We start from the raw sequence: 16,046 nt of genomic DNA, 5'->3' as shown, positions 1-16,046 counted from the left end.
GATGGCAATCGAGGCATGCTTTCCTTCCCAGCCCACCCTTCCTGTTCTCTACTAATTAACACCTGCAGCAAAGGAGGTCCTTCAGGTCCAGGGCCCCCTCTCTGAGGAGCATCAGCTCTCTGCAGGCCCCTGAGATGCAGATGGACAGACAGATGTAGAGCACAGCTGCTCACCTGTCAGGCAGTGGCGGGCAGGCATGGGCTGACAGCCATGTCCATCCGTGCAGGTCAGACCATTTCTGTTTTCTGACGTCTCCGGCGTGCTCCCTGGGCCCTGAGAACAAGGGTCCCTCTTAGACAGAGAGTCTCTCCACCTTGTGGGGAGGCGACAGGTCTTTGCTGCGTCTTGGCCTCACACACTCAGAGAACCAAGCCAGGTCGTGCTAAGTGGGATGCCAGCTTGCATAGGCAGTGGGCGATCCAGCCAAGCAATCAAAGTGGGAGGGATGAGCAAGGGCCTGACTCTCTGCACCTCTCTTCAGCAAAGCTTACCCAGCCTCGAAGCCGCTGCCTCGGGCAAGGCAGCGGGGAGCCTTGCCTGTGTGCCGCACAGTCTTCACCCTTCTCTGCCACCGTCTTCACTTCTGTCTTCATTCTAGTCTCTTTAGGTGAGAGGTAGCTTGGTGTGTTGAAAAAAACACCATCTTTAAAGTTGGATGTATCTGGGTTAGTGTCCCAGAGCCACTGTCTACCACTTCTATGACTTTGGACATATCTCATAACCTCTCTTTGAAACCCAGTTTGCTTATCTGTAAAATGGGATTAACAGACCCATTTCACAGGGTTCTGGAAATGAAGCCAGCTCACCCTTCAGCAGTTGGCATGTAGTAGTGTGCTGTGCTTAGTCGCTCAGTTGTGTCCGACTTTGTGACCCCATGGACTGTAGCCTGCCAGGCTCCTCTGTCCATTGGGATTCTCCAGGCAAGAATACTGGAGGGGGGTGCCATGCCCTCCCCCAGAGGATCTTCCCAACCCAGGGATCAAACCCAGGTCTCCCGCATTGCAGGCAGATTCTTTACTGTCTGAGCCACCAGGGAAGCCCAAAAATACTGGAGTGGGTAGCCTCTCCCTTCTCCAGGGGGATCTTCCTGACCCAGGAATCGAACCAGGGTCTCCTGCATTACAGGCAGATTCTTTACCAGTTGAGCTACCAGGGAAGCCCCTGGCACCAATAATTATCAAAGAATTTAAGATATAATCTTTTATCTATACCAATAAATAGGAGCAATGTGATCAATAATTTAAACAATTCTGGTGGGCTTGGTAAAGTTTCCTTTTTTAAGTATTTGAAAAGAGTCTTCATTTATTCAGTAAATATTTACCAAGTACCTACTGTGTACAAAGTCCTGGGCCAGATGGCGGTCTTTCCTAATATTATGATTAGGGCATAGCTAAGTTGCCTGTGCAGTCCCTAAACACTGGCGTCGGACAGGAGGTGGGGGATGCTGAGGAGGGCTGGTGCAGAGAGAGGGGAGCCCAGGGTCAGCCTTGTAGTGCCCTCCTGTGGGTCTCCGAGGAGTGGCTGGCCCCAGGAGAACGGTCTGCACTGTGAAGGCTCTTTCTGGGTCAGGTGCCGTGAGACATTCTGCCTGCCTCCTTGGAAGTGCGGAGCCTGTTTTTAGAACTGGGAAGTCTGTGCAGGAGCCAGGAGGAGGTCACACCTCCACTTCCAGAAGCTGCTGTGGAGGCTTGAGAGGGCCACCGGTGACCCCCAGGCCCAGGACGGAAGAGGAGCAGATGCAGCTGCGGCTCACCTGGGCAGCTGGGTAGATCCCAGCTCTTCAAGCTGTTGCTGGGAGGGAGGCGCGGGGGGCAGGAGGGAGCTGGGGACTTGGCTTCCGTCTCTGCCAGCAGATGGGCTTCTGCCTGCAGCCGGAGTCTGTCTGTTCTTCCGTGGGCCTCCCCACAGCCCCTTCCGAGATGGAGCACTGAGACGGCTGGGCCTGGAGAGTCTGGCCCACGCTTCCCCACCCTTTTGTGCACGGAACAGCACACAGACATGATGACAGCGGCTCAGGAACTCTGACTCGGGGCTGGGGGGATCCGTGTCTGAACATGCCTGTAACCCACCTGGGGCTCCCTAACGTGGATTGGGGCGCACTAGCTTAGCCAATTCCCCAGCCTATTTTTACTGATGTGAAATCTGAGGCTTGGGGAGGGGGAAGGACCCGCCCAAGGCCACACAGCATGTAAGTGTCATCAGGACTGGTGTTCATTTGACTTCTGGCCCTGTGCTCGATCTGTTGCCTCTTCTCAAGACTCTTTCCGCTTTCCTTTCTGACCTTCCACCCTGGAGAAAGTACTTAAGGTGCAAGGGAATGTAATTCCCCTAAGAGACCATTCTTCCCCAAATCTCATAAAATTAGGCTTCGTCTCCACCTCCCCCTGTCATCACCAAGCGCCTCTTGTTCATAGAAGCCTTTGGTATCTGCCCCTAGCCATCCTCCCCTGGAACAAGTCTGTCCATTGTTCGGAGTGAGCTCAGTGACTCAATGGGCAATGAGTTCTACCCCAGGCCCATCAGCCCCTTTACGGGCCTCCCCCTCAGCCAGCCACTCCCAAGGTCACACACTGGATCTTTCCCTTGCCTGGAGGTCACCTGATGGAGTCCCCTGCTTTCTGGCCACCACCTCCTAGCCCCCCAGCTTGTTATCTCAGACTCCCACGCAGCCATTTTTAACCTCACTGAGACCTTTGGTTCACATGGACGTGGGTCCTTTGGGACCTATGTTCTAGAGTCTTCGGTCCACTGGCACCTCTGCTTTCTTGCCATCCGTGACCTTCATCTGCCTACTCTTCTTTGAATCCAGAGAGATTCCATGTTCCATCACTTTAAGAACTCTCCTGCCAATATCCTAAACTCTCCTGACTGTCTTCTTATTGTCCCAGAACTGGCAACGTCCCAGTTCTGGATTAACCACGCTATCTGCTGCTTTCTGCCTGCATCCAGTCAACAAATCTGCTAGAAAAAGACTCAAAATGAGGCAGATTGGGACCTGTAAAAATTCACCATCGCCAACCCAACTTACCCTGCAGAACTGCCTGGTGTTCCTACCACATTCCTATGGTTATCTCCCTCTCAACTCTCCACGATGACTAGTTCACACCTTCCTTCCCCAAACTCTACCTACGCCCTCACTCTCAGCTCAAGACCTCGCTTCCTACTTCACAGAGACACAGAAGCGTCAGGAGGACAACCTCAACTCTTTCATCAAGCCCGGAAGCCCACCTGCCTCTGCCTAGCCCTGCTCTTCCTGCCTGTCTGAGCCAAGGCGGGAGGCGGTGTGGCCCCCATGGCCCAGCCCTGCTCCTCCCGCCTGTCTGAGCCGAGGGGAAGGCAGTGTGGCCCCCGCGGCCCAGCTCCTGCTCCGACTGCGGCACACCCTGTCCTCTGGTCTCAGAACGTCCTCCCAGCCATGCTCATGCCTCTCCCGTCTCCAACCACAACAGAAAGCGTCCCCAGCATTGCCGTGGGGCAACACGAGCCCCCTTGCTCCTTAGGGGCCGTGCGGCTTGAGAGGACTGGCTGGTTGCGCTGGCTCTCTGTTTCTGCCTTCCCGCCCCTCCCTCTCCCGGCTCTGCCTGGCCGCCGCCGCCTCCATGAAACAGCTTTCCATGGCACTAAGCGCAGGCAACAGTTTTTAGTTCTCAGAACTGTTTTTCACTCCTTTCCGACACTTCTTTTCCCTCTGCTTCTCTGACCCCCTATTCCTGGCTTTCCTGGTTATTCCAGATCTTCTTTGCTGACTCATCCTTCCCTTTTCTGCCTCTCAGCGTTGGCATTGCTTATAGTCTGGCTCAAGGTATTTTTTAATGACCGCACAGGCTTGTACTATCAGCCCTGTTCAGGTGGGTGTCTCGCCTGCGTGTTTTCCTCTGACTTCCATATCCCTGTGTCCATCTGCCTAATTGACTAAGCGGGATGTCTCGAGAAACCTCAGACGTGGCATATCTAAAGACAGAGTCACGGTCCTCCTAAATCTCCACTGCCTTTCCGCTCCCCTGCCTGGTCCCCTTGCAGCGTTGCCTGGTTTTTGAATGGCACCACCTCAAGCCAGTTCTGTTCTGGGAGTCGTTGTCAACTCTTCCGTTTACCCCTTTATGGATGGACTTGCTAAGTCCACCCACAGGCCCTGTCCAGTCTCTGGAACAGCGCCCATGTCCCCCACTCCCCATCTACACACTCCCCTCCACACTGCCTTCACCTCTTGCCTAGGACACTGGAACCCCCTTCTGATTCGAGTGTCTACATCTGCCCTCGCCAATCCGGTCTCCAAATAGCTGCTAGAATGCTCTTTTATGGACGCAGATCTGATCTGGCCCCAGTCTTTCCCTCCTCTCGAAACTCCCCAGTGATTCCCAGTGCCCCTACACCCTCATGCTCTGCACTCTGCACACTGGCTTCTTGCCATTCTTTGCTAGATTTTTTGACTCGTGGTTTCACACATGCTGTGCCCTGGCCTTGCGTCACTCTTCCCACTCCATACTTCTCCCTCAATTCTAGTTAGCCCTCAGATCTCAACTCAGATAACTCTTCTTTAAAAAAAGCTTCCCCAGGGTGCCTCCAGAATTTCTTCAGGCCTCTTGAACACACTCATAGTGTCCTGTATGCTTGGGTGCTTGTTGGACAAATGTCTGTCTCTGCCACTAGACTGTGACCCCGTGAGACACACTGGCCGTTAAGTTCACTTTTGTAACACAGATTAGGTATACAAAAATTATTTGGGGAGTTTAGTGAAAGATCTTTAAATACAAAAAGGATCTCATGAGAAAAGGTGAAGGGAAAAGTCAACCCCAAATGCAGTGTTGGTAGACCAGATGACCACTGCCTTACCTGTGTTCTACTGTAAAAGGAAGCAGGGTTGATGTTCCTGTCTCCTTTCCCTTCACCCTCCTACCCCAGCTAAAGACCTTGCCTAGCTTCAAAGAAGATTTACTCTGATTTTCCAGCCAGAGGGGTAGACTCCTTCACCAATAGTTCTGCCTACAAAGCTCTTTCACATATGTCATCATGGTGTTTTTTAAAGGCCTTTGAGCCACCCCTATGAGGAAGCTGGGGTATGTGTTATGATCACTTGTTTCACAGCAGAGGAAACGACTGCTCAGAAAGGTTTAGTGGCTTACTTGCAGCCATGGGGCTGGTCAGCGAAGAGTCAAGCTCAAACCTAGTGAGTGTGGCCCCACTTCTGTGCTCTCTGCCCTGCTCCATTCATGCTTGTATTCTAAAAAGAGACAAGTTCTGGGTTATTGATAGGAATGGAAGGAGTGGTACCAAAGAAAACAGACAGACCTACATGGGTGGGGAAGGAGGAGGTGGGTTGGAAAGTGACATGCAATCTGGTTTGTGTAGATTTACCTGCTGCGTGGCTCAGGGCGATCCCAGTGGGCTCTGCAGAGCCTGCACGGGCCTCTCACCTTTCCGAGGCTCTTAGGGTCCCTCGTTCAGTGCAAGACAGTGGGACCGGTCAGGCTCTGGCGACCCCAGGAGCAGAGTGCCTGGGGAATCCGGAGGAAAGGACAAGGTGGCTGAGGAGGGCATGGGACAGTGGCCTCCATGCCCATCTCCGGACGGAGGGTTCTGGGCTCCCGGGGCATCCGCAGCTCCCTACTTGGCTCCTGCCTGCTTTGCAGTGTCTCCCTACTGCTCTTTGCCCCCTAAATGCCCTTCTCTGCCACCCCACACCTTAAGCTTTGCTCTGCTCTTCCCCCTGCCTGGGTGCTTTTCACGCACACTCACCTGGTCGGCTCTCCCTGTGCTTCAGCACTCAGCCCTGGTGACATCTTTCCCAGGAAAGCTTCCCCGAAGCCTGGAGACCTCTTCCCTGTACTAGCGCACTCAGCATGCCATATGAAAAATCTCTTTCCCGTGTCTTCCTATCTTGTTGGATTGGAAGCTCCTTGAGAACAGAGGTCTCTGTGACTTATTGATGTGGTTCTCCCAGCAACTGGCAGGAAGAAGTAACAACAAGTAATGAAGGCTTGCCATGTCCTAGATGCTCTGTGAAGTGCTCTATATTAATTCATTGAACTTTAAAATAACCTTATCCTGTAGGTGCTATATACCCTATTTTCAGAAAAACATTTTGTCTTGAAATAAGTAAGGATTCACTGGAAGTGCAAAGAAGTGTACCAGGAATTCCTGAGTGTGCTTCATCCAGCCTCCCCCAACATTAACATCTTATGTAGCTACAGTTCCATATCAAAACCAGGAGACCGACACTGATGAAATTCAGTTTATCCATATGTCATCGTGCATGTAGCTTTGTGTAACCACCACCACAGTCAGGATCCTTAACTGGACGGTCACAGGGCTCCCTGCTGCTACCTTCATAGTAACATCCGGCAACCTCTAACATGTCCCCCATCTCTGTTGTGGTATTTCACAGATGTTACATCAATGGGATCATGCAGTTTATATCCTCTGCCATTGGCTTCTTTCCCATCAGCACAGTTTCCTTGAGGTTCAGTCAGGTTGTTCCCTGTATCAGTAGTTGGCTCCTCTTTGTTGCTGAGTGGTGTTCCCTGATAGGGATGCACTACAGTTTAACTACTCACCCCCTGAAGTATATTTGCATTACTCCATTTTCAGGTGAGAAAACTCACTTGCTAGGGTCACATAACTAGTAGCTGGCATTTCATAAGGGTTTAGTAGTAGGCACCAAATAGATGTCTCTTGTACTAAGCTCAGCTGAGGGCACCTCGTGCTCTTCTGTTAGTTCCCAGCCTGGTGTCTTACACACAGTAGGTGTTCAGTGATGTTTGCCGTGAGGATGTGGCTGCAATTGCATCTGTTTACATAGGTAGCAGTAATGTCTAACTTATCCCTGTGCCTAGACATTTGCAAGAGAGACATTTGATAGCTTACATAACTGCACTTTCAGTTTCACTTGGAATATCAGAAAAGGAAAATTGGGGCAGTAAATATGATCACATACAGGGCTGGCATTTTATTGCCTAAAATGCCCAAAGCTGTTGGTTCCAAATTGATATATGCCATATTTGCGTGGTATTTTGCATCTAATTTGCAGGTGGCTCATTTTAGCACAATGGAGAGAGGCCCTTCCAGCTCCTGCTTGTCACCCCCGCCCTCTCAGCTGCTCCAGGCAGGCTGGCTGGTGCAGGCTGCACAGACCATGGTTGGGTCCTGAAAGTACCCACCCTAAGCCAAGAAGGCCACCAGGGCATTTTTGCCCATCGAAGAGGACCGGAGTTATTGTCCCTCAGCAGGGGCATTAATTAAGGAGGATTTGTGGAGCGGTTGGAAGCCTCAGGTGTGGAGCCAAATGTGATTAAGTGACTGGCAGGGCCCCGCAAGGTGGACTTGTCTCCACCTGGGCACGGCACCCAAGGGACGGGCTTGCTCAAGCCCCTGTGCCATCCCTCCTCCAGGAGTCCAGTCAAGTCCTCACCAAGGGTGCGTGTTGGAGGGTCAACAAAAAGGTGAGCCCTGCCCTCAAGGAACTGCTTATGGTATTGACCCAGCCTCAAAGCAGTGATTTAAACACCAAACTAAATGGTGCAGGCCCCCACACCAGTGACGGTTGGTGGAAAAAAGAGGCTGTTAACTGGAGACAGTGTCCTGGAGGAGGTCAACCCGGTGGGTGTGCCTCTCGGGGGTAGCTCCTCCTTGACTCAGAGGCTCAGGGAGGAAACGCCAGAGAAAAGCAAGTGTGGGTCCAGCGTGAAGTTCACAGAGTCAGACCAAGACTGCAGAGCCACTGGGACCTTTCTGCAGGCCCCTTGGGATGGTGTCCTCAGACCCCCAGGAAAGCATGACCACTCTCTGCGGTCAGGGCCACTTCGAAGGAGCAGTTGGCTTGCCTCCCTCAAGAGCGTGGAGTGGTGGGTGGAGAGGCAGCGTGGGTGTTGGGAGGATGGCTTGCTGGGGGCTCCGCCGACTCTGGGGAGAGGGTGTGGCGTGTCTCATTTGGGGCCAGTGTTTGAAGGACTCGAGTTAGAGTTTGGTAGCTTAGGGACTGAGTGGAGAGAAAAGATCACAGCACTTGGTGGTCACCGGGGTGGTGCTGCCAGTGTGACAAGGGGGGGGTCCAGGGAAGGGCCAAGGAGGGCGGGGAAGAGCCTGCAGGAGGCCGGTCCTAGACGGGGGTGAGAACTGGGAGCACGGAAGACGGGGAGAGGGTTCCTCAGAGAAAGGGCTCCTCGCTGAGTGGCTGATTCCGTCAAGGGTTCCTGGAGGCTGAAAGCGAAGAAAATGCTGCCAGGCTGAGAAGAATGGTGAGACTGGAAAGCAGCTCACAGGGCACTTTTCTAAGCCTCTATTTAGGAGGAAGAGCAGACCAAAACGGCATTTTATTGTTGGTTTTAAAGATGGAGAGAGGGTTAGTGAAGGGCTGAGTTTCCTGGAGGTGGGAAGGGATGAGGTTGGTGTTTAAAGAGAGAAAACCCCTCTCCTTAAGACGGAGCGAAGGAAGAGAAGACGGGCCGCTGGGCGAGGTGGTGACGGAGGCCCAGCGCGGGGGGGCACAGGGGGTAGCGCCTGCCCAGCCCATCAGCCCCGTCAGAGGACAGGGAGCGGACAGGGAGAAGCAGGTTTGGGAAAGGGCGCTCAGCATGTGCCTGGGCAGCAGGGAACGGGCCAGGGAGGCTATCTGCTACGCGGCTGGTCTGCTGGCTTCTCTTCTTCCTGCAGTGCTTTGGGAGGAAAGGAACGAGGGAGGGTAGGGAAAATTGCTAATCTTTTCATTAAGATGGGGTGGCATTGACACCAGTAATCTTTGCCTCACTTCCTGGGACCTGGGCTCCTAGACTTCTCCAGAGACTTTCCCAGCCTGGCCTCCTCCTGCCAACAGCCCAGCCAAGTGGTCCATCCATCTGGTCTTGCCATCTGAGGAGTCTTCCACCTCTCAAAGGCTGAGGTCATTTCTTCTTGTCCTGACTTACCAGTGGATCCGGTTCTAAGAGTCCCACTTGCCCTCACTGCTCTCTGGGCCCTGCTTTCATTTTTCTCCCCTCCTTGGTCTTGCAACAACGGCTAAATAGCCTGTGAGAGGGTCAGGCGGGGAAGATGAATGCCGGCCTGTGGGGGCTGCATCCTGCCTCTCCATTAGGGAGTAGACGGAAGGCGGGAAGCAGAGTGGATAATCCAAGGAAACACCAACAGACACAACATGCTCCTTGTCGGATAATCCAAACAGCGTTTCCACTTGTGCTCGGAGAGTGCGGTGATGACTCGAGTGCACTGATTTGCGGGTCTAATTAGGTCTGATTTGGAGAGCACTGGTTGCATTGCCTAGAGGAGAGGCAGCAACAGTCAAAGCATTGCTGGGGAGAAGCCGTCCAGTGAATAATCCCCACGTGCATGCAGAAGCAGGATGGAGGGTCCGTGAAGGCCGCCTCCCCGCCGGCATCAGAGCAGTCCAGATCCTGCAGGGCACCCCGGGACACAGCACCCCACACGTGTTGTGTGTTGACCCCCAAAGGCCAGGTTAACCAGGGAGAATGCCTGCACTTCACTCTCTCCCTCGAGATAGGAACAAAGAAAAAAGGGGGGAAAAACCCCAAGTTTGTTCTGAGCTTAACCCTAACCCCCCCTCATTGCACCTTCCTCCCTGTCCTCCACCCCAGGCCTTGGAGGTGTCATGTTTGGTCACCATCCTTCAAGCTCTAGTGTTTCTGGAGGCCCAGGACCCAGCACTGTGCCGCCAGAGGACGCAGGCCTGTTCCCCTGCCGTCTCCCTGTCACAGCTCCTAGGGACACGCATTTGCTGTGTGCAGATTGCCAGAGTCCAGGCACACTCCAGATGAAATTGGCCAATTTTAGCTACAAATGAAAAGACAAATGAGATGGAAATTGCACAGAACAAGCCTAGTCCTCATCAGTAGGTATCAGTCCTGACACACGGAGCTGTGCAGCCTGTTCAGGCCCTTCCCTCCCGCCGAGGTCCGCAGGGTTCCCCCGTGCTGAGAAGACCAGCTCCTCCGCTCCCAGCCCAGCGGAGGGGCGGTCAGAGAGGTTTCGAGAGGAAGCCAGCCAGGGAGTGAGCGTGTGTGAGATGGTGGTGGGGCAGGGGGTACAGGCAGGGGACACAAAGCAGATGCCGAGTCGCACCGTGCAGAAAGAAGAGCTCATTATTCCAAAAAAGGAAGGAAAAACTTTTTGAAAATCTGTGCGCCCAGCCCCACGCTAAGTGTTCACACTGTAAAAGTAGAGAGCCCTGTGGGGCTCCCAGCCCAGGGGACATGAAGAGAGAAAGCGAGAGGATGGGTCAGAGACAGCAAGTGCAAGAGGACATGCCTGGCAGAGGGAGGGGACACTGGGAGGAAGAAGCGGGATGGGCAGGAGAGCGGGGGTCAGCTCACACCGCGGGGACGGAGCCGGCCGAGCTCCACAGCCACCCAGGACGTCCTGGAGCCTGAGGTACAAAGCAGGCCAAGGCCTGGGAGGGGCGGCCTGCCTGTCCCCTGGACTGCAAGGGGCAGCCGGGAGAGCTCACCAGTGCTTTACAGACAGCAGCTACTTGGTTCCAGGCGAGGTGACAGGGAGTCCGAGCACCGATCTAGTGAACGAGGAACACCAACAAGCAAAATGTTTGGAGGATCGTTTACTTGCTCTTTGTGAAGAGGAGTCAAAGACCCAGGAGTTCTCAATCCCTGGGTTGAGGGACCTTACACATTTTCCGAGCTTGCAGAGTTGCAGAGAGGCGGGGAATGCAAATTTGTTTTCTTATGGATGTAAGCTAAATACAGCTTTTGTAATAATAATAACAGTAGCAGACACTTGTAAAGCACTTACCAGGAGCCAGGCTGTTGTAAGCACTTAACCCTATTCATTCATAGTAAATATGCTGTGGTCTGGGGTTCAAAGCCAAACAAACACATGTAACTTAAAAACCATCTATTTCCTTTCCTCTTCCTCACTCTGAAAGTTAAGAACTGGTGGCCACAGAAAGAACTCTGAGCCAACTCTCCCTTGCTTGGGTTAGCATGAAGCAGAAGTGCTGGGAGGCTGGATTTGGGAGCAGTTCCAGGAGGCCTTGGATGATCCAATCTTGGTGGGTCAGACAGACTCCCCCTCTGCCTCTGCATTCTCTGAGCTGAAGTGCTTCAAGCCAGGCCCCTTGCTAGGGTGGGGTGAGGTGCCCGTGTAGAGAGGAGATCTAGGAGATACCCTGAAGGGTGAAACTGGCCGTGAGGTTGAGTATGGCCAGTTCTCCAGGGACTGCTCCCTGCCCGTTACCAGAGCCAGAATCGTGCATCCTACCACTGTGAATGTCTTTAATTAAGCCTGATTGTCACCAGGGAACAAGTTTCTATAGTGACAAAGATACACTAGACCCTTGACATTCTCAAGGGAGACATCATAGCCCGTCATGAATCAATGGATTAAAAACTACCCTATAATTTTCCCCGTAAAGCACAGTAACATATGGCTGAGAAATGTAACGAGGATAGCTAATGAGGGCAAAGTTACCTAACTCTCAGCTTACGGGGAGGTTTCCCTGAATCCGACTCAATAGGCTGCAAGTCAAGGCCACGCACTATTTCATGTCAGATGTCGGCTGCTGGTTGCAGTGTAAGCCACTTTCTGATAAACTTGAGAATGCCAAGTGTCTACTGCTTTTCACACAGCAGATAGCACAGAGGGACGGTGATGGAACGGGGTAGGCTGAACTCATCCATGTTTCTCTCTGCGGCCGCATGTAAACAAGAGTAGAGAAGGGGTGCAAGCCCACGGGGCAAGGGGCAGGAGACCAAAGTGAACTGGTGATGTCCGTGCAGCTTTGCAAGTTGAGAAGCTAACTGACTTGGCTTGATGGAGCAAGTAGAACCTAGAGATCCCCGATGGAGAGGCCAATGAGCAATGGACAGATTCCTGCCATTGAACCACAGACAGGCTCAGAAATCAGTGGCATCTGACGATAGGGTAAGGAGTAGGGCCAGAAGCAGAAGAGTGATTCCTCACCCTTTCACCACCAAGTAGCATCCTGGAGAGCACTATTCTCCAGAGAGCCTGAACCCAAGAAGTGCTGGCGTGGGAACACGGCTACAAGCGTGGGTGGAGGCGAAGCAGGTTATTGGAAAATGGGCATGTGCTGAATGTTCGCAAGCCAAATGGGGAGACCCCCTTGCCCTGTTCTCCCTGTTGGCTCCCTGAATGCCAGTGACTGGGCAAACAGTGGCATCTGGGGGGCTCCACTGACACCTCCCTTGGTGAAATCCACACATGCACGCAGAGCTTCCAGATGCCTCACTCGTAAATACGAGCCATCGGCGAAGCACCACTAGATTTTTAAGGAAGGCATCCAAAATAAAAAAGCATTAGCCAAAATAAACATAAAACAAATTGAGGACCGTAAACTATGCAGGGAGCAAAAGAAAATGTAAACACCACCACCATCACGATTGAAATCCTCAGAGAAATAAGGGAGGATTTTTTTGTGCCCAAAGAACAAGCATCCTTTAAAAAAAAAATTGAGAGATAATTCACATACCATAAAATTGGTCCTTTAAAAATGAACAGTTTCGTGGGTCTTAGTGGTATCCACAAGGTCAGATCGCCACTATGTAATTATGGAATGTTTCATCATCCCCAGGAAGCCCCGCATCCGAAAGCAATCACTCCTCATTCTTTCTTCCCCCTGCCCCTGGCAGCCACTAATCTACTCTCTGTCTCTGTCCATTTACCTATTCTGGACATTTCCTAAGTGGAATCATGCAACATGCGGCTTCTGGGTCTGGTTTCTTTCACTTAGCATAATGTTTTCAAGATTCATCCATATTGTGGCATTATCCGTATGTCACTCCTTTTTACGGCTGGATAATATTGCATGTATGGATATTTCACATTTTATTTATCCATATATCGGTTGATGGACATTTGGGTGATTTGCAGACAGTGAAAATGTAGAGAACAAGAATGAACTCTTATAAACTTAAAATATATTTCATGTTTCTTAAAGGAAAATGATTAATTTCCAGATCACAAGAATCCATTAGGTGGCCAGCATAATTAGTGACAAAAGGCCTTCACAAAGACACATTTTAAAATTTCAAAATATTGGTGATAAATGAAGATTCTACAGGCTTTAGGATAACAGCAGACTTCTCAACAGAACCCTGGCAGCCAGCAGATAATGGAAAGATTCCTCCAAACACAGGAGGGAAGGTTTTTAAAATCTGAAATTATATTTTCAGTCAATCCATCAATTAATTACGGAGATTAAGACATTTTCAAGCATGCCAATTGTCAAGAAACTCACCTCTTGTTCAAACAAGTAACTTGCTGGTGTGCCCCACCAAAACAAGAAAGACGACGTGAAACCCAGGCAGAGGAAGAAGCAGTGAGAATGTTTGCTACCATAGGAAAAGCCTGGAAGGACCTGCGCCAAAATACTAGTATCGGTTAGTTGGAACTGGGAGGGGGGAAAAGGAGATTATTTAAACCTTCTCCATGTGTTTTCCTCACTTTTCAATAACAATGCTATATCGCACCTACGTGACTACATACGTGTCGTCTCATGCTGAGAGAGGAAGGCAGGAGCGAGGCGCAGAGGGCAGAGAGGAGTCCCTCTGCTGGCTCTCCCCTCCATTACTCCCACTGCAGCACCCCTGTGACATGTTGCAGCCTTTGGGGCTGAATCAGACCTGCGTCCGTCTGTCTGTCTGCTCTGCTAGGCTGAGAACTTCCCCAGGGAAGGGCTGGCTCTTGTCTATCGTGTATACCCCTAGTGCCCACAGAGAGCAGGCACAGAATCAGAGCCTGGATGAATCTGTGGAACGAGAAAGGGAGGAGGAAAACAGAAATAGGAAAGAACAGAATTCCTACCAAACGTAGACCATAAAGTGAATGAGACCTGGGAATAGGGACAGCATCAGAGTTTTACAGATCTGCTGGCCTGGAAATGAAAGAAGTTGACTACAGGTCAAGGAAGGTAGTCAGCCCTGGGCATCCTCCACCGGGGGCCAGTGGAGTCAACTCCTGGAGTAATAATTCCCCAAGCACAGAACTGCACCGCTGAGAGGGACCAGTGGTCACGTAGCTTTTATCTTACAGCTCAGTCTCTTCCTACTCTGGGCCTCTGGTTCTTCCACTGAAAAGCCGGGAAGCAAAATGAGGTGACTGAGGTGAGCGCTGACCACCCGAGGCTCTTAGCACACGCATCCCAGGAGGCTGAGGACCAGCTCACCTTACTTAGGTGTGGAGGCTGCCCAGGCAGACGCCTCCTCCGCCTCCCAGCCAGCTCCTTCCCTCTGTGGAGGCAACTTCTGAGATAAGTGCGGTGCCGGACCACGTGGGACAGCAGGTGTGGACCCAGCCGCCTGCATCAGAATCGCCTGCTTAGAAGTGAGTTCAGTCTGCAGGTTTCTGGGCCCCACCCCCAGGCTTGCACGATCAGGGACTTACAGTTGCATGTTAAGAAGCACTCCAACTGATTCTTGGGTGCACTCTGATTTGAGAAATGGATTCAGGGGGCTGGGATTAGGGTTGGGAGGTTCAGTGCTCATAATTGAAATAGCTCCCATTTATCCCGTACTTACTCCATGTGGGGCACTTTCTGACATCTCTCATCTTTACAACCACCAGCCGGCAAAGTAGGTATTACTCTAATTGTACAGAGGAGAAAACCGAGACCCAGAACAATTAACTTGCCAGACATCGCACAGCTAATGCGACAAAGAGCCGGAATTGTAGCTGAGGTCCTTCTTTGCTGTCCTACTACGCAGCTCTGGCTCTCCGCCTGCCTCCAGTGTTTGGCGGGAACCCGCTGAGGATGGGGTTGTGTAAAGGCGGGGCTGCCCAGGGGGCAGGCTTGGGGCGCGGCTGCCTCTTAGAGTCCTCTTCCCTCTCTTCTCAGGCTTCCTTCCCCCAGGCACGTTTTGACAGGGCTTGAAGCCATCCTCGACCTCTGTCTTCCCTTCTCCCAGCTTCTCATTGTCTTGCTAATTAAAGACGCCTCGAAGAATTGCCCTGCTAGAGTTGGACACGACTGAGCGACTGAACTGAACTAACTGAGCCGCTGGCTGCGTGCTGCACCCTCTGGGGAAGCGGTGGCAGACACTTGGGCCCCTGGGCCCTGGCGGGGGCCAGCTGAAGAAGGCAGCAGAGCAAGGGCGAGGGCAGCCGCCCGGGAGAGGGCTGGACCAGGCCGTCGCCAGGAGGACGGTGTTCCGAGATGAGCCCGCCAGCCGCTCCGGGTCACCTGCTCTGGTATTTGCCTTGACTCCCCTGGGATGCGTTCTGTGCCGGGTCACCGGAAAGCCCCACCCCAGAGTCTTCGCCTGCTCTCCCTTCTGCCTCCCGGTGACCAACCATTTGGTTTGCTGGGAACTGGGGGCTTTGGGGATTCTGGACTTTAAAGCTGGGAACCGGGGACAGATTGGTCATCGTCCTCGGCTGCCCCCTCCTCATTCGGGTCTGGGTCCACGAGTCCCTCCTCAGAGAGGTCTTCCCAGACCCCAGCATACAGAACCACCAAGTCACAATCCTGTTTTGTTCCTGGGTTGGTTTTCTATTGCTCCTGGAACAAACCACGCCGAATTGCGTGGCTTAAAGCAACATGCATTTGTTGTCTCACAGCGTGTATGTCAGCAGTCCATCTGGGTTGGTTCTCGTGGTTTCTCTGCTTCAGGTTTCAAAAGGCCAAAATCAAGCTGTCAGCCAGGCTGGACGCCGCATCTGGAGGCTCTTAGGAGAACCCACCTGTGAACTTAGGCGGGTGGCAGGTGGAGCCCAGCTCCTTTCGGGCGTGAGGCAGACGTCCCTTCTTCCGTGCTGGCTGTCAGTGTCCAGAGGCCTCTCTTCAGCCCTGGGCGTAGCTCCTGTGCTTCCGAACTAGCAACAGGACCCCAAGTCCCTGCGTGCCTGGACTCCCCCTCCACTTCAGCTGGACAAAACTCCTGCGTAATAGGGACTTGTGACCAGGTGAGCCTCACGTAATAATCCCCGTCACTGCCCTTTAGAGTCCGCAACCGTAGTCACATCTGCACTGTCCCTTTTGCTGTGCAAAAGGTAACGGATTCAGCAGATTTCAGGGTTTTTAGAGGGCATCCTTGGAGAAGGCAGTGGCACCCCACTCCAGTACTCTT

At 52.5% G+C, this 16,046-nt stretch overlaps 1 protein-coding gene across 3 annotated transcripts in view; it reads left to right on the top strand.

The window, feature by feature from the left end:
* The window catches only part of LRRN2 (leucine rich repeat neuronal 2), a 60,934-nt gene that overhangs the window by 15,112 nt on the left and 29,776 nt on the right, over positions 1 to 16,046 (top strand). Inside the window, exons 1-3 of one of the 3 annotated variants that reach the window (XM_027564238.1) lie at positions 8,698 to 14,304; positions 14,816 to 15,168; positions 15,590 to 15,882. The exons of 1 other annotated variant lie outside the window; for it this stretch is intronic. The gene's annotated coding sequence lies outside the window, so the exon portion shown is untranslated. Of the gene's footprint in view, positions 1 to 8,697; positions 14,305 to 14,815; positions 15,883 to 16,046 lie in introns of those variants that run through there. One more of the 3 variants, XM_027564239.1, reaches the window with a different exon arrangement.

Source organism: Bos indicus x Bos taurus, chromosome 16, assembly GCF_003369695.1.
Source record: "Bos indicus x Bos taurus breed Angus x Brahman F1 hybrid chromosome 16, Bos_hybrid_MaternalHap_v2.0, whole genome shotgun sequence".
NCBI lineage: Eukaryota > Metazoa > Chordata > Mammalia > Artiodactyla > Bovidae > Bos > Bos indicus x Bos taurus.
Note: the sequence above shows the minus strand (reverse complement) of the source record. Positions and strands in the feature narration are given on the sequence as shown.